The sequence below is a fragment of the Pan paniscus genome, chromosome 20 (genome assembly GCF_029289425.2).
Source record: "Pan paniscus chromosome 20, NHGRI_mPanPan1-v2.0_pri, whole genome shotgun sequence".
Lineage (NCBI taxonomy): Eukaryota > Metazoa > Chordata > Mammalia > Primates > Hominidae > Pan > Pan paniscus.
Genome location: NC_073269.2, coordinates 55,383,499 through 55,407,459, shown reverse-complemented (window position 1 = coordinate 55,407,459; position 23,961 = coordinate 55,383,499). Strand labels below are relative to the sequence as shown.

General features: G+C 45.3%; 1 pseudogene; it reads right to left on the bottom strand.

The window, feature by feature from the left end:
- Positions 1 to 13,948: 13,948 nt before the first annotated feature.
- LOC106634122 (small ubiquitin-related modifier 1-like) lies at positions 13,949 to 15,280 on the bottom strand (annotated as a pseudogene).
- Between the last annotated feature and the right edge of the window lie 8,681 nt (positions 15,281 to 23,961).

Here is a 23,961-nt window from a genome sequence, read left to right as displayed (position 1 = left end):
GGACTGGATGTAAGCAGATCTTTTTTTCCTATAGATGTCTCAGATGTTCAGTTTTCCTGTCACAAGGCTTCCAGTCTGTATTAGTTCATTTTCACACTGCTAATAAAGACATACCTGAAACTGGGAACAAAAAGAGGTTTAACTGGACTTACAGTTCCACATGGTTGGGGAGGCCTCAATCATGGCAGGAGGTGAAAGGCACTTCTTACATGATGGCAGCAAGAGAAAAAATGAGGAAGAAGCAAAAGTGGAAACCCCTGATAAACCCATTAGGTCTCATGAGACTTATTCACTATCACGAGATTAGGATGGAAAAGACCACCCCCATGATTCAATTACCTCCCCTGGGTCCCTCCCATAACACGTGGGAATTCTGGGAGATATAATTGAAGTTGATATTTAAATGGAGACACAGTGAAACCATATCATTCTGCCCCTGGCCCCTCCAAATCTCATGTCCTCACATTTCAAAAGCAATCATGCCTTCCCAACAGTCCCCCAATGTCTCAACTCATTTCAGCATTAATCCAAAAGTCCAAAGTGTCATCTGAGACAAGGCAAGTCCCTTCCACCTATGAGCCTGTAAAATCAAAAACAAGCTAGTTACTTCCTAGATACAGTGGGGGTACTGGTATCAGGTAAATACAGCCATTCTAAATGAGAGAAATTGGCCAAAACAAAGGGGTTACAGGGCCCATGCAAGTCCAAAATCTAGCAGGGGAGTCAAATTTTAAAGCTCCATAATGATCTCCTTTGACTCCAGATCTCACATCCAGGTCATGCTGATGCAAAAGGTGGGTTCCCATGGTCTTAGGCAGCTCCACCTCGTGGCTTTGCAGGGTACAGCCCCCCTTCCAGCTGCTTTCATGGGCTGGTGTTGAGTGCGGCTTTTCCAAGCTCAGGGTGCAAGCTGTCAGTGGATCTACTATTCTGGGGTCTGGAGGACAGTGGCCCTCTTCTCACAGCTCCACTAGGCAGTGCCCCAGTAGGGACTCTGACTCTGTGTGAGGGTTCTGACCCCACGTTTCCCTTCTGCATTTCCCTCCCTGGCAGAGGTTCTCCATGAGGGCTCTGCCCCTACAGAAAACTTTTGCCTGGACATCCATGCATTTCCATATATCTTCTGAGATCTAGGCGGAGGTTCCCAAACCTCAATTCTTGACTTCTGTGCACCCGCAGGCTCAACATCATGTGGAAGCTGCCAAGGCTTGGGGCTTCTACTCTCTGAAGCCACAGCCCGAGCTGTACATTGGCCCCTTTCAGCCATGGCTGGAGTGGCTGGGACACAGGGCACCAAGTCCCTAGGCTGCACACTGCATGGGGACCCTGGGCCTGGCCCACAAAACCACTTTTTCCTCCTGGGCCTCTGGGCCTGTGATGGGAGGGGCTGCCATGAATGTCTCTGATATGGCCTGGAGACATTTTCCCCATGGTCTAAGGGATTAACATTAGGCTCCTTGCTACTCATGCAAATTTCTGCAGCTGGCTTGAATTTCTCCTCAAAAATGGATTTTTCTTTTCCACTGCATCATCAGGCTGCAAATTTTCTGAACTTTTATGCTGTTTCTCTTTTAAAACGGAATGCTTTTAACAGCACGCAAGTCACCTTCTGAATACTTTGCTGCTTAGAAATTTCTTCTGCCAGATACACTAAATCATCTCTCTCAAGTTCAAAGTTCCACAAATCTCTAGGGCAGGGGCAAGATGCCACTAGTCACTTTGCTAAAACATAATAAAGAGTCATCTTTGCTCCAGTACCCAACAAGTTCCTTATCTCCATCTGAGACCACCTCAGCCTGGACCTTATTGTTCATATCAGCATTTTTGTCAAAACCATTCAGTAGGTCTTCAGGAGGTTCCAAACTTTCCCACATTTTCCTGTCTTCTTCTGAGCCCTCCAAACTGTTCCAACCTCTGCCTGTTACCCAGTTCCAAAGTTGCTTCCACATTTTCGGGTATCTTTTCAGCAACACCCCACTCTGCTGGTACCAGTTTACTGTATTAGTTTGTTTTCATGCTGCTGTTAAATACATACCTGAAACTGGGAACAAAAAGGTTTAATTGGACTTACAGTTCCACATGGCTGGGGAGGCCTCAGAATCCTGGTGGGAGGTGAAAGGCACTTCTTACATGGTGGCGGCAAGAAAGAAAATGAAGCAAAAGTGGAAATCCCTGATAAACCCATCAGATCTCATGAGATTTATTCATTATCATGAGACAGCATGGAAAAGACCAGCCCCCATGATTCAATTACCTCCCCCTGGGTTCCTCCCACAACACATGGGAATTCTGGAAGATACAACTGAAGTTGAGATTTAAATGGGGACACAAACCATATCACAGTCTTTCTAAAGCCAAATGTCCAGCCCTGAGTTCCTGCCCTCCCCTTGCTCTGGCAAACTCAGATACTAGATTACCAGGCTTGCCTTATCCACGGGCTGGCCTTTAGCCAAGGGAAACCTGGGAAATGGTGACTTCAACAAAGATGGGAAAGATATTAATGTTCTTGCTACTGATACATGATAATCCTATTATAGGTCTAAAATTATTTCTAAAAAGAGGTTGCACTCAAGGTTTGAACATTGTGTTGTGGACCGAGTACATCTGTAAATCAGTGCCACAACCAGTTACTAACAAGCTGTTTTGCTGAGCTCACCAAGAGTCCCATTGCTGCTCAGTACTGGGCACCACGGGTTTTTATCCCAGGGTCAAATCAACTGAACTTGCCCAGTGGATGATCACTGAGTGGGTCTTTAAGAACTTGTGGGAGGGTAGTGCCATGAGGGTGCTGAAGTACTCCCCAGAAGGAGACTGGGGCCTGTCAGTTACCTGCTGGGGATGGGGGCTGTGGGCAGAGGTGATTGGGATTCCCAAAGATCCAGGGAATGGGTTTCCCTTAAATGCTCAGAGATCTCAGGCTTTTAGATTGCTTAGAGCCCACGGGTAAGTTTCAGTGATAAAGGAAAAGAAGACACCCCCAACCATTGGCAGGCAGGACTCAAGAGGTGGATCTGCAGAAAGGAAAGAGCAGAGGCATCCGAAGTTTCCAGACCTCTGAAGTCTGGCTCTTCAAGCTTGAAGATAGGAGGGCTGCAGGGGCGTGCACCTCTGTGTCATCACCCATTGGCTCCTGTGCCCTATTAGGCCAGCCCATCCACCCCCCAAAGTCCAAATGCTCTATCTGCTTGAAGACTTGTGCTATTGAATCGGGTAATGTGGGGAAGGGAGAGAGACGGCGGTGGGCTCCTCCTTCTCATCAAATAGTCTGGGTCTTCAACCTCCTCCCTTTTGGGAACCCAGGGCACTCATCCTCCCTTCTGCCTCAAGGCCCCTCCCACCTACCTCCCCACCATCCCCGGTCCAGTTTTGGAGGTGGAACTTGGGAGAGGGGGATTGAAAAGTAGGGGCTTACCATCTCAAAGAAAGAAAGAAAAAATATTTTATTTCTCTCTTAGTGTGTTTCCCTCTCTCTCTCTCTGTCTCTCTCTCTCTTTCTTTCTTTCTTTTTTGACAGAGCCTTGCTCTGTTGCCCAGGCTGGAGTACAGTGTCTCGGTCTTGGCTCACTGCAAACTCTGCCTCCTAGGTTCAAGCAATTTTCCTGCCTCAGCCTTCTGAGTAGCTGGGATTACAGGGGTGCACCACCACGCCCAGCTAATTTTTGTATTTTTAGTAGAGACAGGGTTTCACCATGTTGCCCAGGCTGGTCTCGAACTCCTGACCTCATGGTCTGCCCATTTTGGCCTCCCAAAGTGCTAGGATTACAGGCGTGAGCCACTGCACCCAGCCTTTTTTATTTTTTATTTTTGAGACAGTCTCGCTGTGTTGCCCAAGCTGGAGTGCAGTGGCACGATCTTGGCTTACTGCAACCTCCACCTCCCGGGCTCACGCGATTCTTATGTCTCAGCCTCCCAAGTAGCTGGGATTATAGGCGCACACTACCGTGCCCAGCTAATTTTTGTATTTCTAGTAGAGATGGGGTTTTGCCATGTTGGCCAGGCTGGTCTCGAACTCCTGGCCTCAAGGGATCCGACCGCCTCAGCCTCCCAAAGTGCATGAGCCACTGCACCTGGCCTAATTCTGCTTTCTAATTTGCATCCCTGACATGCGGGACGCTTCAATAGGGATGGCGCCACGTTCAAGAGGCTGAAGAAGAGACCCAGGGCTAGCAAACGAGAAATAGGGTTTATTTGAGATAACTTACAGGGTGATCCAGTGGTGATGAGCTGGACAGGAGAACCACAACCACTTGCAAAATGCATGCAGTTTATATAGCACTTTCACTTAGCACCCTTCCCCAGCAACCTCCATGCAGCAGCCCTCATCCTCAGGGTGTGCTTAAGTTATTGCTGCCAGGGGTGTCTACCATATACACTCCACTCCAGCATACCCACCTTGTTGTGTTTTTTTTTTGTTTTTTTTTTTCATTTTTTTGAGACGGAGTCTCACTCTGTCACCAAGGCTAGAGTGCAGTGGTGCGATCTTGGCTCACTGCAACCTCTGCCTCCCGGGTTCAAGTGATTCTCCTGCCTCAGCCTCCCGAGTAGCTGGGATTACAGGTATGTGCCACCACACCTGGCTAATTTTTGTATTTTTAGTAGAGATGGGGTTTCACCATGTTGGCCAGGCTTGTCTTGAACTCCTGACCTCAAGTGATCCACATGCCTTGGCCTCCCAAAATGCTGGGTTTACAGGCGTAAGCCACTGCGACCTGGCCACTCTAGCATACCTTTGAATGGCCCTCACATTCTTGTGCCATTCTTCCACCATTTCCCTGGGGCCAGGTATGCGGAGGAGCATTGCAGCCAGACACCACAGCAGCAATACAAACTACAACAGAAAAAAATAATGAATATAAAAGTGGCTTCAGGTACTCAGGTTAACTGCTGCGAGGCACCATGGCGGGCCCGCAGTGGAGGAGAGGGGCAGCTCTCTGCAGACCCAACAGTCTGTTTTGTTCTGGAGAGAGACCACCGTCTGTGCCCAGCTGGCAAGAGGTTTGCTGCATACCATCTATGGGTGAAAAGTGAGATGTTTAGTGAGTACAAGAAGGGGCAAGTCATGGTCATTTTTTTCTTTTTGAGACAGAGTTTCACTCTTGTTGCCCAGGCTGGAGTGCAGTAGCTGGATCTCGGCTCACTGCAACCTCCGCCTCCTGGGTTCAAGCGATTCTCCTGCCTCAGCCTTCCAAGTAGCTGGGATTATAGGCGCCCGCCATCATGCCCAGCTAATTTTTTGTTTTTTAGTACAGGTGGCGTTTTGCCATATTGGCCAGGTTGGTCTCAAACTGCTGGCCTCAGGTGATCCACCCGCCTCGGCCTTCCAAAGTGCTGGGATTACAGGCATGTACCACCGCACCCAGCCTCATGGTCATTTTACAAGAAACAGGAAGTTGTGTCCTTCTGAGACAGCATCACCCCGAGAGTGGCCTGGTGCTTGGTTTGCAATACCAAATAGGTTGGCCCCCTCTCTACAAAGTGTCACATGAGGCTGGAGTAAGACAATAGGGATATTATGCAGTGTGGGCATCCAGACGCTAGACTGTTACATGCATCCCCCAGGTGCAGTGGAGAATGTTCTTCCATATCAGCCCCCCAAAGGGGGCTGCCTGCTACCATCCAATCCTGTGTTTCTCCTTGTAGTAGGCACATGGTGGGCCCCTTAAAGATGGTGCCCAGATGTCAGTGCACAGGACTGTTGGGTCCGGCTCCTAGAAGAAACCATCCAGGCAGCTCAGCCCATTGGCTACATGTCCTTTGCCTGTATCGAGCCAGATACTCTCAGTGGACAGCTGGATACAGGTGGAAGGATTGCCTCGTGACAAGCCATCTGTGTACCAGGCCTGGTCAGGAATTGGGGCCTGTCCCTCTTATATAAAGGAGGGAATATGTGGAGGCTCAGTGCCTCTGTCAAAGACTGTCCTTCAGCTGTCACATAGGTGACAGGGCCAAGCAGCAAACGGAACCCTGTGCTAGTTTGTGTACTCCTCTGTTGCAGGCATGCGTGCCATTTGGCCACAATCTGTGTCTGGGCATTCCCAGATTTTGGTTTCTGGAAGGTGTCCTACTTTAGACTAGGATAAAGGCTAAGGCCTCAGGATCCCGATAAGAGCAATGGTGGCTGAGTGTCTGGAGACTGGCGGCCACATATAGAGCTAGCTAACTATATATTGGTCACCTAAGAATGCACAGGCTGGCTGGGCGTGGTGGCTTACGCCTGTAATCCCAACATTTTGGGAGGCCAAGGTGGGCGGATCACCTGAGGTCAGGAGTTTGAGACCAGCCTGGCCAACATGGCAAAACCCTGTCTCTACTAAAAATACAAAAATTAGGTGGGCGTGGTGGCGGGCACCTGTAATCCCAGCTAACCTACTATGGGGTACTGGGTATGTACTAGCATGGGAACCCCTTTGGAACATCTTCCACTTGCTGTAAGGCATAACACGTAGTGCAGAATTATAGCTCCCTGACACTGTAACTTCAGTCCCCTTCCATAGCTGGAACCAGAATCCTAAAGGCACAAGTTTGTGTCCTTGCCTTTGCCACCGGTCCCAGTTGGCCCCCTTCTTGACTAAGTGGTACAGTGGCCTAAGGAGTTGAGCCAAATGGGAAATAAAAGGACACCACGGCCTTAGAAGAACTAAGAAGGTTTGCAGCCGCTTTGGTGGTGTAGGATGTGGGTAGGCCTGCACCATATGTAGAATGGCAAATTGAACACCGTTAGTCTTACCCAACCAGATGACACCAAGTATTGGACTGATAAGCCTGGACCCTGCCTTTGTCTGCATTGACCGCCCATCCTCTGTTAACCAAGTGAGACAGCAAGGTGAGGGCTATGGACACTCAGAAGTTAGCTGGCAAAAGACTCAGAATTTAACATCAATGTAAAGGAAAACATGTACCCTCTCCAGGGTAGTCCATCTACTGAGGTCTGTGGCCACTAGGCGTTGACAGATAGTGAGGCTATGGAAATATCCCCAAGGCAAGACAGTAAAGGTATATTGTTCTTCCCAGGTGATAAGGTTAGGCTCTTTTTTTGAGAGGGAGTCTCGTTCTGTTGCCCAGGCTGGAGTGCAATGGCGTGGTCTCGGCTCACTGCAACTTTCGCCTCCCAGATTCACACCATTCTCCTGCCTCAGCCTCCTGAGTAGCTGGGATTACAGGCGCCCGCCACCACGCCCAGCTAGGGTTAGGCTTTGTGTCCCCATCCAAATCTCGTCTTGAGTTGTAATCTCTATAATCCCCACGTGTCAGAGACACCAGGTGGAGGTAATTGAATCATTGGGGCGGTTTCCCCCAGGCTGTTCTCGTGGCAGTGAGTGAGATCTCGCGAGATCTGATGGTTTTATAAGGGGCTCTTCCTCCTTCGCCCGGCCTGGTGAAGAAGGTGCCTTTCTACCCCTTTGCCTTCTGCTGTGATCGTAAGCTTCCTGAGGCCTCCCCAGCTATGCTGAACTGTAAGTCAATTAAACCTCTTTCCTTTATAAATTACCCAGTTTTGGGCAGTTCTTTATAGCAGCTTGAAAACGGACTAATATACCAGGTGAATGCAATGACAAAATGAGGTTCGTCCAGTCCCTCTCCTAACCTCATAAGAAAGGAGGCGATATGAGAACAGCTGCATACATTAGGGGGACCGCTTTGTTGAACTCCCGGTAATATGTCATTCTCCGTGTCCCATCAGGCATCCACATGGGCCATGTAGGGCTATTGTATGGGCTGTTCACTGGTCTTATAATGTCTACCCAGACTTCTTTCCTTTTCAGTCCCTACGATCTCATCATGACCTCCTGGCAGGTGTTGTCGTTTCTTTTTTCTTTTTTGAGACGGAGTCTCGCTCTGTCGCCCAGACTGGAGTGCAGTGGCGCGATCTCGGCTCACTGCAAGCTCCGCCTCCCGGGTTCGCGCCATTCTCCTGCCTCAGCCTCCAGAGTAGCTGGGACTACAGGCACCCGCCACCGCGCCCGGCTAATTTTTCGTATCTTTTAGTAGAGACAGGGTTTCACCGTGTTAGCCAGGACGGTCTCGATCCTCTGATCTCGTGATCCGCCCGCCTCGGCCTCCCAAAGTGCTGGGATTACAGGCGTGAGCCACCGCGCCCGGTCAGGTGTTGTCGTTTCAATACTGCTATTCACAGAGGGGCTGGCAGCTGTGCTGGTGTCCATTTCGCATTCCCCTGGATCACGCGCTTCACCATCCTAACTCAGTCGGAATTCAGAGGGTCACAATCCTGATGAGACAGCCATTCCCAAGATGTACTCTGGGATAGGAGCTCTGTATACTAAATAGGGTTTGGGCAGCAGTCTCCTAACTTGTAATACTAGCTCAACCTGTCTGACTTTCACGACCCCCGCCCCCACCGACCATCTATTGTTATAGGCCACTGGAACCACGGATGTCACCACATACGAGAGTGCATTCAGCTCCAGTATCCGCTGGGAACAGCCTGTACATTCTTGTTTTTTTGTTTCGTTTTGTTTTTGAGATGGAGTCTCACTCTGTCACCAGGCTGGAGTGCAGTGGCACGATCTCGGCTCACTGCAACCTCTACCTCCCGGGTTCAAGCGATTCTCCTGCCTCAGCCTCCAGAGTAGCTGGGATTACTGGTGCCCAGCTAACTTTTGGTATTTTTGGTAGAGACAGGGTTTCACCATGTTGGTCAGGCTGGTCTCGAACTCCTCACCTCGTGATCTGCCCACCTCAGCCTCCCAAAGTGCTGGGATTACAGGCATAAGCCACCTTGCCTCCTGGATGCATTCTTGGTTTTTTGCCTTTTTTTTTTTTTTTTCTGAGACGGAGTCTAACTCTGTGGTCCAGGCTGGAGTGCAGTGGCACGATCTTGGCTCACTGCAACCTCCGCCTCCCAGGTTCAAGTGATTCTCCTGCCTCAGCCTCCTGAGTAGCTGGGATTACAGGTGCCCACCACCACGCCCAGCTAATTTTTGTATTTTTAGTAGAGAGGAGGTTTCACCATGTTGGCCGGGCTGGCCTCAAACTCCTGACCTCAGGTGATCCTCCCACCTCGGCCTCCCAAAGTCCTGGGATTACAGGCATGAGCCAGTGCACCCAGCCAGCCTGTGCATTCTTAGGTGACCAATATATAGTTAGCTAGCTCTATATGTGGCCGCCAGTCTCCAGACACCCAGCCGCCATTGCTCTTACCAGGATCCTGGGGCCTTAGCCTTTGTCCCAGTCTAAAGGGGTTGGTGCCTGTATCCCTCTGTGGGAGGGGCAGTGGGCTGAGCCTGAGGCTTCTTCGTGAAGTGCTGTTTTGGCTTGAGCTTCTGCCACAGTCTGACCAGAACAGCATTAGGCTGTTTATCTATTTTCACAGTAGGTGTTCCTGCCACTACCTGGTCACACATTTGTCGGGGGTCCCCGACAGCCCCTTGGCTGTTTTTCCTTTGGTTCCCTTGTTTTTATCCCAGCAGCATGCACCCCTCGCCTGTGCAGTTTCTGTTTCTCCTAAGCGGTGGCCCTTTGGGCCGCCTGAGACACTGGCTATCCTACGAAGGGACTCAAGATAGACGCTAGTGTGCCACACCATTGGTTGTGTGCCTACTGTAAGATGGCATTTCTCATGCCCGCAGTGAAAAGCTCCTTGTCAGGGCCTCGGTAATGCTCAGTGTAGATAGCAAGCGTCACCCCTAATTCCCAGAGAATGTCCCTCAATTCCTCCATAATCTGTCGTCACAAAGGAGATGTGGGGACATTCCTTTCTTTCTTTTTGAGAGGGAGTCTCGCCCTGTTGTCCAGGCTGGAGTGCAATGGCTCCATCTCAGCTCACTGCAACCTCCGCCTCCCAGGTTCAAACGATTCTTCTGCCTCAGCCTCCCGAGTAGCTGGGATTACAGGCACCTGCCACGACACCCGACTAATTTTTGTATTTTTAGTAGAGACGGGGTTTCACCATATTGGCCAGGCTGGTCTCAAACTCCCTACCTCATGATCCTCCTGCCTCAGCCTCCCAAAGTGCTGGGATTACAAGCCTGAGCCACTGCACCCAGCCGGGACATTCCTTTCATTTGGCCAGGCTGCCTTGCAGCTCGCAACCACCCGGCTAAGGAGGGGGTGGCCCGATCCTCATTATTGGTGCCATCGAGGCACTACCTCAGGGCCGGATGGTTGGTGATGGATGCCATTTCACTCATCTCTGTTCCATGTCCCATAGACAGAGAAGCCACCCTATGACCGACTGTCTCCCCCTTCTGCCTGAACCTAGTTCCCAGCTCCACCAACTCCACAACCGTGGAATCCTGCACTGCGGTGTCTTCCAGGCAGGGGCAAGTCTTGCAGGGTGACCCCCTACATCTGTGGTTGGTCGGCTTTCATCTTGGTGTTGACCAGCAAACGTGCAGAGAGGATGGGCACCTTCATGAGCTCATCCCAGGCCTCACTCTCTTCCCCACTAGAGCTCTCCATGGGGTCCCAGAACTTAGGGTCCCAGGATGATTTAGTCATGAGGGCCCTGACTCATTGACATAGCAGCCAGCAGCTTTTCAAATGGACCATACCTGACAAGCCAGGGTCTCTCCATTTTGTCATCCCGTGCCCGCAGGCAGGACAGTCGGTCTCTGATGTTTCAGTCTGATCTAATTAGGCATCTCTTTGTCGTCGCAGTTCATCTTGTAATGGATGCACCTTCACCTGCGCCATGAGCCCGGCCCCCGAGGCTGCTCAGAGCACAGTCAGGAGTGGCCAGCCAACCGCAGCTGCCACAGCTTAGGCATCTAACTTTTGCTTAGTTAGATCCACCTCCTGCAATAGCTCTTCCAGACCCTTCAGTGTTTTGGGGGCATCTCTGTACCCATGCCTTGGGCCTCATCCATCAAGGATAGTGGCTGTTGAGCCCCACACAGACGTGGACAGCCAGCCAGCCCGAGATGCCCCCCGTTGATATTCTCCTCTCCAATCCCATCGACTCTGCGTGCACAGGATTTTCTCCAACCTCCTGCTGGGATCATCAGTTGTCGTGCCAAATGCCTGTTAACTTCAGTAGCCATGGCACCAGGTTCAAGAGGCTGAAGAAGAGACCCGGAGCCAGCACACAAAACACAGGACTTATTTGGGGGAACTTGCAGCTTGGGCCAGTGGTGGTGGACTGGACAGGAGAACCACAACCATTTGCAAAAAGCATGCAGTTCAGGCCAGACTTGGTGGCTCGTGCCTGTAATCCCAGTACTTTGGGAGGCTGAGGCAGGTGGACCACTTGAGGTCAGGAGTTCGAGACCAGCCTGGCCAACATGGTGAAACCCCGTCTCTACTAATAATACAAAAATTAGCTGGGCATGGTGGCGGGCGCCTGTAGTCCCAGCTACTTGGGAGGCTGAGGCAGGAGAATCGCTTGAACTTGGGAGGCGGAGGTTGCAGTGAGCTCAGATTGCGCCACTGCACTCCAGCCTGGGTGACAGAGCGAGACTCCGTCTCAAAAAAAAAGAAAAAAAAAAAGCAGTTCATAGGGCATTTTCACTTAGCATCCTCCCCTAGCAACCTCTACGTGGCAACCCTCATTCTCAGAGGCAGCTTCAGTTATTGCTGTCAGGTGTATCTGCCATAAGGGTAGGGTTAAGGAAAGTTATTGCTATCAGAGATGTCTACCAGACACTCCCAAGCTCCCTTTTGTCCAGAGGCCTAAGATAGTCTTCTGTGACAGCTTTATTGAAATGTGATTCATATACCATACAATCAACCTATTTAAAATTTACAATTCAGCCAGGCATGGCGGCTCATTCCTGTAATCACAGCACTTCGGGAGGCCGAGGTGGGTGGATCACTTGAGGTCAGGAATTCTAGTCCACCCTGGTCAATATGTCAAAACCCCATCTCTACTAAAAATACAAAAATTAGGCGGGCATGGTGTTGGGTGCCTGTGATCCCAGCTACCTGGGAGGCTGAGGCAGGAGAATCTCTTGAACCTGGGAAGCAGAGGTTGCAGTGAGCTGAGATCATGCCATTGCACTCCAGCCTGGGAGACAAGAGCAAAACTCCGTCTCAAAAAAAAAGTTGACAATTCAATGATATTTAGTATATTCATAGAACTGCCGCATTTTGCCAAATGGCTTTTTAGCATTCAGTGGACTTGTTGATAGAATTTTAAATATTGAACTCTCCTTGTGGGATCAATTCTACGTAGGTGTAATGTATTATCCTTTTGATATATTCTAGATTCTACTTGCTAATATTTAGCTTGTTCATCTCGTCTTTGTAAATGAGGGTTTTTTTTCTACTTTCTATAAATTTTGGCATTAAAGTTATGCTAGCTTCAGAAGGTAAATTGAGGAGCTCTTTATTTTTTCTGTGATCCTAAGCCAGTGCTGCTCAAACTTTAGTATGCTGAAAGTCACCTGGAAAGCTTGTTAGACAGATCCTTGGGCCCCATCTTCTAGTGATTTTATTTTATTTTTTCTTGAAACAGAGTCTTGCTCTTGGCACCCAGGCTGGAGTGCAATGGTGCGATCTCGGCTCACTGCAACCTCCGCCTCCCAGGTTCAAGCGATTCTCCTGCCTCAGCCGTCTCGAATAGCTGGGATTACAGGCGTGCACCACCACTCCCGTCTAATTTTTGTAGTTTTAGTAGAGACAGGTTTCGCCATGTTGGCCAGGCTGTTCTCGAACTCCTGACCTCGTGATCTGCCCGCCTTGGCCTCCCAAAGTGCTGGGATAACAGGCGTGAGCCACTGCACCCGGCCGCCCGCTAGGGATTTTTATGGGGTGAATCTGGATTCAGGTTCATTAATTTGCATTTATCACACTCCCAGGTGATGCTTAGGATTCGTGGGCCACACTTTGAGCAGCCTGGTGTAATTGACATTAGAACCATCTGCTTTTTAAAGGTTAAATCGAACTCATCTCTGAACCCATCTGGTCCCAGAGCCCATTTGTGCAGTAAATCTCTACTCATCTTTCCAACCCTTTCCATTAATTTTCCCCAAAATTCTTGGATTATTTTTAGTAATTTACATTTGCCAGACACTTTCAGTTTCCTCTAAGGTTTCAGATTTGTTGACCTAGGATTTCATATAGCATATGTCCTTAAAATTCTAAATTTGATGGCTGTGTCTCTTTTCTCATTTTTTACGTTTTGTTATTTTTATTTATCTTTTTCTCAATCAGATTCACAAGTGGCATTTGGATTTACTTAGCATTTTTACTTTATTTTCTATCTTATTAATGTCAACTTTTTAATTACAATTTCTAGTTTGTTTTGTCTTTATTCTTCTGATTTCTCAAACTCCTGACCTCAAGTGATCCACCTGTCTCAGCCTCCCAAAGTGCTAGGATTACAGGCGTGAGCCACTGCGCCCAGCCTATTCTGATTTCTTAAGGGGAGTATTAAGTTCCTTTATTCATCATCTTTAGTCTTCAGTAAAGTGTAATTTTTGCTGTATGTCAAAGGTTTTGATATGAAATAATCTCCTTTTTATGCTACCTGGAAACTTTGTAATTTTCTACTTAGCTTCTTTTTAATCCAAGGATTATCTGGAAGTGTGTGTGTGTGTGTGTGTGTGTGTGTGTGTATAGGATTATCTGGAAATATATATATATACACACACACTTTTATGCTACCTGGAAACTTTGTAATTTTCTACTTAGCTTCTTTTTAATCCAAGGATTATCTGGAAGTGTGTGTGTGTGTATGTATGTGTGTATGTATGTATGTGTGTGTGTGTGTGTATATATATATAGATATATAGATATGAGATGGGTGTCTTGCTGTGTTGCCTAGGCTGGTCTTGAACACCTGAGCTCAAATGACCCTCTCACCACAGAAGCATATTTCTTAATTTCCAAGTCATTAAGGTTATTTTCTCTTTTAAAATTGTTCATTTCTCTTTTTTTACGATTTTTACAAATATTGTTTATTTTAATGAAGCTGGTACAATGTCCATTTAAAACCCATATCCCAGGCCAAAAAGAACAAATAAAAAAGAGCAGTGTTCTGTCTTATTCATTTCTACATGTATCGCTTTATTAATTGCTAATGAAAATCAGAACTTTTCTGGAATCTTCTGACAAGATTTAAAAAAAATCTTAAAATGCCTTTTCTTCAGTGAAGCCATCTTTGGAGTTAGGCATCACTCTTACCTGATCTGTCATCTTGACTTCAACCTGATATTCCTCTTCTTTTGGTCCAGACCCTCAAATTTTAAAAGTACCTTCAAGTTAAGGAAAGGTTGTTTTTCCACAGTTCAGTTCTCTGAAAAAACTCCCATCTCCCACTGAAAGTCACAGTCCAGGAGTGAAGCAATCACGTGCTAGAACATCAGGGCCAGTTGGAAAGTCATTATGAACACCTGCATTGGCCGATCTTACTTATCACCACAAGCCTGAAAATGCAATGTCCTGAAAAAGGTGGCCTCTCTGTGCACACGTAATTTTTAAAAAGGAGAGGGTAGGCTGGGCGCGGTGGCTCACGCCTGTAATCCCAGCACTTTAGGAGGCCGAGGCTGGCAGATCACAAGGTCAGGAGATCGAGACCATCCTGGCTAACACAGTGAAAGCCCGTCTCTACTGAAAATACAAAAAATTAGCCAGGCGTGGTGGCGGGTGCCTGTAATCCCAGCTACTCGGGAGGCTGAGGCAGGAGAATGGTATGAACCCGGGAGGTGGAGGTTGCAGTGAGCCAAGATCGCGCCACTGCACTCCATCCTGGGCGATAGAGCGAGACTCCGTCTCAAAAAAAAAAAAAAAAAAAAAAGAGAGGGTAATATGAAGGGGACTGAGGCTTGATCACCAAAAATCAGCACAATGAAAACAAATGATAATGAATAATGAGCACCAGAATTCAAATTACCAGATGTTTCAAAGAGATGGGGTACCAGTTTTCAATTCCGTTTTGAACACCACATTACAAAGGAACTATTTTTAAAAATAAAGGATTAAAGGATCGAGGGAAAATAAAAAAAGAATAAGCTGTTGAATGACCACCCCCCACCCCCCGTTTGTTCCTGATAAACTTCAATCACATCTTCTTCCTCCATTCCCAGTTCTTTTGGAGTATGATTATCAGCAATTCTCTGACCCTCAAAGAGAAACCGAGTGGATTCATTGGAATACCCTGTCTTTGACAGTATGATTCTTTGAGTTTCTTGAGATGTGTTGTCATTTTCACTTTGAAGTGAATCTCACTGCTATCCTGTCCAGTGACTTTGAGTTTAATATATTCACCTTCCTTCTTATCCCCCAAGTCCTCAGTTGAAGGTTTTGCCTCCTGGTCAGACATGATGACAGTGGCTTCACCCAGGGGTCTCCACACAGCAGCGGCCTCGAGTAGGCAGAACCGCACTCCAGGGTTCACAAATCCATCTCCCTTCCCTAAAATTGTTCATTTCTAATATGACTAAGTATCTATTAAATCATATTTGTTTGCATTATTCAATTTCTCTATGTCCTTTTTTTCTCTATTAGATTAGATCTGTGAGTTCTGAAAAAGTTGTATGATAATTGCCATCGTAGTTATATTTTGATCAATTTCTTTTTGGTTTTATACGTGTTTTGCCTTAAATATTTAGCTCTCCAGTTGTTTGGTACATATAGGCTTGTGGCTGTTATTTTTTTCTTTGCGTGTTGAGCATGTACTATACGTCTCTAATGTGTTCGGTACTTTTAATCTTAAATATTGTTTCCTGATACTCAGATTTCAATCTTGGCTAGGATGGTTGGGGCATTTGCTTTACAATAAATCATTCAGGTGAACATTTCAGTTTTGTTCACTTTTTGGAATATGTGTATTTTATAATAAAAAGGAGATAGGTTAGTATGCAAGAAGAAAGCAAAACTCGCCCAAAAAAGGAAATCTGGCCGGGCGCAGTGGCTCACGCCTGTAATCCCAGCACTTTGGGAGGCCGAGGCAGGCGGATCACGAGGTCAGGAGTTCAAGACCAGCCTGACGAACATGATGAAACCCCGTCTCTACTAAAAATACAAAAATTAGCTGGGCATGGTGGTGCACGCCTGAAATCCCAGCTACTTGGGAGGCTGAGGCAGGAGAATCGCTTGAACCTGGGAGATGGAGATTGCAGTGAGCCGAGATCGGGCCTCTGCACTCCAGCCTGGGTGACAGAGCAAGACTCTGTCTCAAAAAAAAAAAAAAAAAATCTATAAATACATTACTAAGATTAATGAGTTTATCAAGGTTGCTGGATACAGGGTTAATAGAACAATATTAATAGCGTTTCTACATACCAGCAAGAAATAAATAGGTAATGAAAAATATAAAGATAACATTTATAATAACATGAAGCTATTTTAAGTGCCTAGGAATAGATCTAATAAAAAAATACAAAACTTCTATGCCAAAACCTATAACCATTATTATTATTATAGACAGGGTCTCTCTGTTGCCCAGGCTGGAGTGCAGTGGCATGATCTCGGCTCACTGCAACCTCCGCCTCCCAGCTTCAAGAGATTCTTGCGCCTCAGGCTCCTGAATAGCTGGGACTAAAGGCATGCACCACCATGCCCACCTAATTTTTTGTATTTTTGGCAGAGATGAGGTTTCACCATCGTGCCCAGGCTGCTCTTGAACTCCTGACCTCAGGTGATCTGCCTGCCTTGGCCTTTCAAAGTGCTGGGATTACAGGGGTCAGCCACCATGCCCAGCCTATAATCATTATTATTATCAAGAACAGTGTTAATCCATGAGGATTAACAGATTTAAGCATGAAAGGCAAATTTATAAAGTGTTTAGAAGTTATGTGGAAGAATAACTTCATGATCTGGGGGTTAAGAAAGACGTATTAGGGCCGGGCGCGGTGGCTCATGCCTGTAATCCCAGCACTTTGGGAGGCCGAGGCGGGCAGATCACCTGAGGTTGGGAGTTTGAGACCAGCCTGACCAACATGAAGAAACCCCATCTCTACTAAAAATACAAAATTAGCCAGGTGTGGTGGTGCATGCCTGTAATCTCAGCTACTCGGGAGGCTGAGGCAGGAGAATGGCTTGAACCTGGGAGGTGGAGGTTGTGGTGAGCCAAGATCGTGCCATTGCACTCCAGTCTGGGCAACAAGAGCGAAACTCTGTCTCAAAAAAAAAAAAAAAAAAAAAAAGAAAGAAAGATGTATTAAATAGCTTTTAGAAAATATTAACCATGAGGGAACTGATAAATTTGAGTTCATTAAAATTTAGAACATTTTTTCATCAAAAGACACCAATATAATAATAACAATAATAATAATTTATAGGTTTTGGTATAGAAGTTTTGTACTTTTGTGTTAGATCTATTCCTAGGCACAGAAAATATCTTATTATAAATGTTATCTTTATTTTTTTATTACCTATTTATTTCTTGCTGGTATGTAGAAATGCTATTGTTTTCTATTAACCCTGTATCCAGCAACCTTGCTAAACTCACTCATTAATCCTAGTAATGTATTTATAGATTTTTTTTTTTTTTTTTGAGACAGAGTTTTGCTCTTGTTGCCCAGGCTGGAGTGCAATGGCATGATCTCACAGACTGCAACCTCCACCTTCTGGGTTCAGTGATTCTTCTGCCTCAGCCTCTCGAGTAGCTGGGACTACAGGCATACGCCACCATGCCTGGCTAGTTTTGTATTTTTAGTAGAGATGGGGTTTCACCATGTTGGCCAGGCTGGTCTCAAACTCCTGACCTCAGGTGATCTGCCCACCTAGGCCTCCCAAAATACTGGGATTACAGGCGTGAGCCATTGCGCTCGGTGATTTTTTTCCTTTTTATATACAGAATCATATCCATAAATAATAGTTTTATTTCTTCTTTTCTAAACCATTTTTTTCATTTTATTGTACCTTGTGTCAATGACTCATTGCCACCATAATGCTGCATAACAAACCACCTCAAACTTCAGTGACTTAAAACAAGAATTTTTTATTACAGCTTATGAGTTATTATTTTGGGCTCAGCTAATATAAAAGGGAATGGGCTGCCTCTTGGCTAATCTAGACTAGCTTAAGCTGGTACCACTGGAGTGATTCAGCTCTAATATATATTTCAGTTTCCAGCAGATTAGCCCAGACATGTCCTCATAGTGATGGCGGAAGAGTTAGAGAATAAGCAGTAACAAGTAAGGTCTCTTGCAGCATAGGCGCTGAATCGGCACACAAGCCCAGGTTCAAGGAACAGGAGAGTAGATATGATCTTAGAGAAACTGTAGAATCACATTGCAGAGGGGGTGGATATAGGAAAAATTGAAGACTTGGTACCATGAAGGCCATCAATCTACACAAACTTTAAATTCAATTTGACTAGAAGGGATGGTGGCAGACATCCTTGTCTTATTCCTGACTTTGAAGGAAAACCCTTCAACGTTTTATCAAGTATAATGTTTACTTTATGCTTTTCTTATAAATACCTCCTATGAAATTAAAGATGTTCTTTGCTACTCTAATTTGCTAAGAGGTTGGCTTTTATCTTATTTTTTATTTTGTAGAGAAGGGATCTTGCTGTGTTGCAAGGGCTTATCTCAAACTCTTGGCCTCAGGCAGTCCTCCTGCCTCATCCTCCCAAAGTCCTGTCCTGGGATCAGAGCACGAACCACCATGCCCAGCTACTTTTGTTAATAAATGAATGGTTATTGGGTTTCATCAAATATTCTACAAATTGAGATGATCATATGATCTGTATCCTTATTATGTCATCACTGATTTTCTTTTAAGCAAAATCATTTGTGATATATAGTTTTCATGTATTGATGGATTTCATTTGCTGGTTATTTTTTGGGACCTTTGCATCAAGGTTTATGAATGACATTGGTGTGTGATTTTATCATAATTCCCTTGCTAGACTAGGTACTCAAGTTATACTCGTCTTGCCACTTTTTCTATTCTGGAAGATTTTATACCAAACTGACAGCATTTACTTCTTAAATGTCTGGTACGATTCAGTGAAGTCATCTTCACCAGAAGTTTGCTTTGGAGCAAAGTTACTAATTACAGAAGCAATTTATTCAGTGGTCCCCAATCTTTTTGGCACTAGTGTGGGGGGTGGTTTCAGGATGAAACTGTTCCACCTCAGATCATCACACATTCCATTCTCATAAGGAGCGTGCAACCTAAATCCCTCACATGCACAGTTCACAGCAGGGTTCTAGCTCCTGTGAGAACCTAATGCTGCCGTTGATCTCACAGGAGACAGAGTTCAGGCAATAATCCCTGCTTGCCCTCCACTCAACTCCTGCTGTTTGGCTGGTTCCTAACAGGCCACAGTCAGTCAGGTTTACTAATTGTTCAAATATTTTTTATATAGGCATTTATTGCTTTAAGTTTCCCTCTTAGTACTGCTTTTGCTGTATTTGTAGGTTTTATTCATTTAATCTTTGAGACGGAGTCTCACTCACAGGCTGGAGTGCAATGGCACAATCTCGGCTCACTACAACCTCTGCCTCCCAGGTTCAAGTGATTCTCCTGCCTCAGCCCCCTGAGTAGCTGGGACTACAGGCACCCATTGCCATGCCTGGCTAATTTTTGTATTTTTTGTATTTTCACTATGTTGGCCAGGCTGGTCTCGAAATCCTGACCTCAAGTGATCCTCCCGCCTCGGCCTCCAAAAGTGCTGGGATTACAGGCATGAGCCACCATGCCCAGCCTCCACAGGTTTTAATATGCTGTATTCCCATTTTCATTTGTGTCGAATTTCCTTTTTGATTTCTTTATCAACCCATTGGTGGTTTAGGAGCATGTTGCTTAATTTCCAAATATTTGTTTCCAATGTTCTGCCTATTAATTTCTAGATTTACTCTATTGTCAAAAAAGATAATATGATTTAGCTTTTTAAAATTTGTTAAGACTTGTATTATGGCCTAACATATCATCTATACTAGATAATGTTCCATGTGGTTTTGAGAAGAATGTGTATTCCATGGTTACTGGATGGAAGGTTCTGTAATTGTCTTGTTAGGTCTGTTTGGTCTGGAGTGTAGTTTAACTCTGATATTTCTTTGTTGATTTTTGTCTGGATGATCTGTCCACTGCTGAAAGTGGAGTGTTGAAATCCTCTACTATTACTGTATTGCAGTCTATCTCTCCCTTTAGGTTTATTTAAGATTTGCTTTATAAATTTGGATGTTCCAATATTGGGTGCATATATATTTATTATTGTTATATCCTCTTGTTGTATTGACTATTTTACCATTCTATAATGGCCTCTTTGTCTCTTTTTACAGTTTTAGGCTTAAGATCTATTTTATCTGATATAACTACTTGTTCTTTTTTGCTTTGCATTTGCAGGAAATATCTTCCCATCCCTTCACTTTCAGTGTGTGTGTGTCCTTTCAGGTGAAGCGAGTCTTTTGTAGACAACATATTCAGTTGACCCTTGAATGATGTAGGGTTAGGGGCACCAACCCCCATGTAGTTGAAAATCTGCGAATAACTTTTGACTCCCCCAAAACTTAACTACTAATAGCCTAATGTTGACCCAAAGCCTTACCAACAATATAAAAAGTCAATTAACACATATTTCATATGTTGAATCTATTATACACTATATTCTTCCAATAAAGCAACCTAGAGAAAAAATGTTATCAAGAAAATCATAAGGAAGATAAAATATATTTAATGTTTATCAAGTGGAAGTGATCATCACACAAAGGCCTTCATCCTCGTGGTCTTCACATCGAGGAGTCTGAGGGAGAGGAGGAGGAAGGGCTGGTCTTGCTGACTCAGAGTGACAGAGGTGGAAGAAAATCTGCATGACATTGGACTCCTGCAGCTCAAACTCATATTGTTCAATGGCCAACTTTAGTTAGGTCATGTTTTTTAATCCGTTCAGCCAGTCTGTCTTTTAACTGGAGAATTTAATCCATTTATATTCATGGTAATTATTGATAGGTAAGGGCTTACTACTGCCATTTTGTTACTTTTTCCTAGTTTTGTAGATCTTTTCTTCCTTTTTCTCTTAGTCTTCCTTTCTGATTAAGGGATTTTCTCTAAAAATCTGGAAAAATGAGAACAAATGAAACCCCAAGTTAGTAAAGGAAAAAAAAAAATAAAGATCAGAACAGAAATAAACTAGAGAATTAAATACAAAAGATCAACGAAACAAAGAGTTGGTTTCTGAAAAGATAAACAAAATCAACAAACCTTTAGCTAGACTAAGTATGAAAGAGAGATGATTCAAATAGATCAAAGGCTGGGTGCAGTGGCTCACGCCTGTAATCTCAGCACTTTGGGAGGCTGAGGTGGGTGGATCACCTGAGGTCAGGAGTTCAAGACCAGCCTGGCCAATAGGGTGAAAGCCTGTCTCTACTAATAATACAAATATTGGCTGGGCATGGTGGTGGGCACCTGTAATCCCAGCTACTCGGGAGGCTGAGACAGGAGAATCACTTGAACTGGGAGGCGGAGGTTGCAGTGAGCTGAGATCGCACCATTGTACTCCAGCCTGGGCAACAAGAGTGAGACTGTCTCAAAAAAAAAAAAAAAAAAAAAAGACAAAGGAGACAACACAATTGGTATCACAGAACTACAAAGGATCATTAGAGACTATTATGAACAACTATATGGAAAACTTAGAAGAAATGGATAAATTCCTGGACACATATAACCAGCCAATATTATCAAGAATTAGAAAACCTGAACAGACCAATAATGAGCAACAAGCTTGAATTAATAAAAAGTTTTCCATTAAAAAAAAGCTCTGGATCTAATGAATTCAGTTACAAATTATACCAAACATTTAAAGAACTGTAGCTGGGCATGGTGACACGTGCCTGTACTCCCAGCTACTTGGGAGGCTGAGGTGGAAACATCAGTTGAGTCCAGGAGTTCAAGTCCAGCCTGGGCAACATAGACCCCATTTCTTTCCTTCTTTTTTTTTTTTTTTTTTGAGACAGAGTCTCACTCTGTCACCCAGGCTGGAGTGCAGTGGCGTGATCTCGGCTTATTGCAACCTCCACCTGGTTGAAGTGATTCTCCTGCCTCAGTCTTCTGAGTAGCTGGGACTACAGGTGCACTCCACCATGCCCAGCTAACTTTTTGTATTTTAGTAGAGACAGGGTTTCACCATGTTGCCCAGGCTAGTCTCAAACTCCTGAGCTCAGGCAATCCTCCCTCCTCGGCTTCCCAAAAAGGTGGGATTACAGGTGTGAGCCACTGGGCCTGGCCGATGCTATTTCTTTAAAATAGCACATCAAGAAGGTCATTTGCCATGATTAAGTGGGATTCATCCCAGGGATGCAAGGATGGTTCAACATATGCAAATCAATAAACATGATACATCACATTAATAGAAGGACAAAAACCATATGATCTCAAATTCAACATGCCTTCATGATGAAAACCCTTAACAAATTAGATATAGCAGGAACATAGTTGGTTACCATAAAGGCCATATATAACAAACCCACAGCTAGCATCATACTCAATGGGGAAAAAGTTGAAAGCTTTGCCTCTAAAATACAGAAAAACACAAGGTTGTACCACTTCTATTCCACATAGTACTGGGAGTCCTAGCCAGAGCAATTAGGCCAGGGAAAGAAAGAAAGGGCATCCGGGGGTGGGGGCGCATGCCTGTAATCCCAGCTACTCAGGAAGCTGAGGCAAGAGAATCACTTGAACCCAGGAGGCAGAGGTTGTGGTGAGCCAAGATCATGTAATTGCACTCCAGCCTGGGCAACAAGAGCAAAACTCCATCTCAAGAGAAAAAAAAGCATCAAACTGAAAAGAAGGAAGTCAAATTGTCCTTGTTTGCAGAAGACATGATCTTATATATAGAAAACCCTACAGCCTCCCCAAAAACCTGTTAGATTAAACAAGTTCAGTGAAGTTGTAGGACACAAAATTAACATACAAAAATCACTAGTGTTTCTATATACCAACACCAAACTATCTGAAAAAGAAATCAAGAAAGCAATCCTGTTTTCAATAATACCAAAAATAAAATACATAGGAACAAATTTAACCAAGGAGGTGAAAGATCTCTACAATGAAAACTATAAAAAATTGGTGGAAGAAATTGAAGAGATTACTAATAAATGGAAAGACATCCAATGCTCATGGATTGGAAGAATTAATATTGCTAAAGTGTCCATACTACTCAAAGTAATGTACAGATTCAATGCAATTCCTGCAAAAATACCAATGACATTTTTCACAAAAAAATCCTAAAATTTGTATGGTGTAGGGACTAGCCCCACAGGGTCGGTGGGTTTTTCTCCCTGTGTGTGGAGATGAGAGATTGTAGAAATAAAGACACAAAACAAAGAGATAAAAGACAGTTGGGCCCGGGGGACCACTAACACCAAGAGGCAGAGACTGGTAGTGGCCCCAAATATCTGGCTATGCTGTTATTTATTGGATACAAGACAAAGGGGCAGGGTAAAGAGTGTGAGTCATCTCCAATGATAGGTAAGGTCCCCTGGGTCATGTGTCCACTGGACAGGGGCCCTTCCCTGCCTGGCAGCTGAGGCAGAGAGAGAAAGGAGAGAGAGACAGCTTATGCCATTATTTCTGCATATCAGGGACTTTTAGTACTTTCACTGATTTTGCTACTGCTATCTAAATGGCAGAGCCAGGTGTACAGGATGGAACATGAAAGCAGACTAGGAGAGTGACCACTGAAGCACAGCATCACAGGGACACGGTTAGGCCTCTGGATAACTGCGGGTGAGCCTGACTGATGTCAGGCCCTCCACAAGAGTGGAGGAGTAGAGTCTTCTCTAAACTCCCCCGGGGAGAGGCAGACTCCCTTTCCCGGTCTGCTAAGTAGTGGGTGTTTTTCCTTGGCACTGATGCTACCGCTAGACCACAGTCTGCTTGGCAACGGTTGTCTTCCCAGACGCTGGCGTTACCGCTAGACCAAGGAGCCCTCTAGTGGCCCTGTCCGGGCATAACAGAAGGCTCGCACTCTTATCTTCTGGTCACTTCTCACTATGTCCGCTCAGCTCTTGTCTCTGTATGGCCTGGTTTTTCCTAGGTTATGATTGTAGAGCGAGGATTATAATAATATTGGGATAAAAAGAAATTGCTACAAACTAATGATTAATGATA